At 34.9% G+C, this 1501-nt stretch overlaps 1 non-coding gene across 1 annotated transcript; it reads left to right on the top strand.

Moving 5' to 3' along the window:
• Nucleotides 1-1035: 1035 nt before the first annotated feature.
• Nucleotides 1036-1108, top strand: TRNAR-CCU (transfer RNA arginine (anticodon CCU)). The gene has a single exon. It is a non-coding gene; the product is annotated as a tRNA-Arg (tRNA).
• The last annotated feature ends 393 nt before the right edge of the window (nt 1109-1501 follow it).

Below are 1501 nucleotides of genomic sequence, written 5' to 3'. Positions count from 1 at the left end.
AACAATATTAAACGGTCTCTTGCTGTTCACCCTTGGGTGTAGAGTAGGGAAGTATAGAGGTTCCAATAATTAAAATTGTAAAAGTAAAAGTAAAAAGTAAAAGTTTAGCTCGCAACTTCGTTTGTGTTTATTATAAAAGGTGAATCCCCGTCTTTACCTGCCCTCGTAATATCGGCAAATTTTGTTTTGGAGGCGCGGAATTCAACGCAGTGCTTGGACTCCAGGTACTAGGTACCAGGGTCAGGAAATGAAAATATTGAATATTTAAATCTTCAAGTGGGAATCGAACCCACAAGCTCCAAACTATCGTTTATACAGGCGCACGAGGGCGTCATTTATACTTGTAGAGCATATAAATCATTAATTCTATAATCCATTTATCTCAGCTAGCACCCTCTATATAGATATAACTAGCACCCTCGTAGTGCAATGGTAAAGCGTTAGACTTTAAAAGTGGTGGTCGTCATTTCGATTTCAGGAAAAGAATATTAAAAATATTTTAATGTATCTCTGTTACATAACACGTGGCGTAGAGTTCTATCACTCAACACGAAATTAAAAAAAACCAGAAAACTAACTAACTATAATGAAGTATAAAAAAGATTATTAATAAAATAATAAAATATATTAAAAAAAAATTTAAAAAAACTCACTCAAACTATTCTTTCGCAATATAGGGTTCTTCATTCCCATGGTGAATGTCATGATTGACATATTTATGTTTACCTTATAGTTGCTGTTATAATAGGGTGAAGATATTTCTATAAATTACATGAGTATGTTGTCTTTAAACATGGCGGTTGAGGGTTCGATTTTCGGAGCATGAATTACTTTCAATTCGTCGCAAAAGACATGGAGGCGGTATCGAATACCAACACTTCATATGTAAAATATCCGAATTTGGACGGAAAATGGGGAACAGAGTGTTTTAACACCAGGTTTTCTCTGCCTGCCCCACTCTCCGTGCTATAATATGTGGGATGGATCATGAAGCTACATAATAGAATTACGTTTATTTTCACATTGTAGAGCACAGCCCCTGTGGCCTAATGGATAAGGCATCGGCCTCCTAAGCCGGGGATTGTGGGTTCGAGTCCCACCAGGGGTACTTAGCTTACTTACAGTCTCATTTTGTTTTATTTTTTTACATTTTTTCTTTTTACATTTAATATTTTCATTTATTTATATTATTAGGTCTTTGTTTTTTTAAATTACAACTTTTTATACTATTTGTAAGATAGAAAGAAAAGTGGACGGTACAGGGTAAATTTTTTGTCAATAAAATTTTTGGGGTGGGCACAAATCATCCGGTTACCCTTCGTCCTACGCCTTCGATTAAGCAGCATAACTCAACACCGCGTTTTTCCTTGTTACCAGAACAAAATAACAAAAAAAGTACAATATTAGATATTAAATACCTATGCACTTAACAAAACTGGTACTAACAAAGACATATTATATTAATATAGCATGGCGGATGCGCCGGCGCATCAATAAAACA

This window comes from Heliconius melpomene, chromosome 6 (genome assembly GCF_056956725.1).
Source record: "Heliconius melpomene rosina isolate 202511_hmr_F chromosome 6, ASM5695672v1, whole genome shotgun sequence".
Taxonomy (NCBI): Eukaryota; Metazoa; Arthropoda; class Insecta; order Lepidoptera; family Nymphalidae; genus Heliconius; species Heliconius melpomene.
Note: the sequence above shows the minus strand (reverse complement) of the source record. Positions and strands in the feature narration are given on the sequence as shown.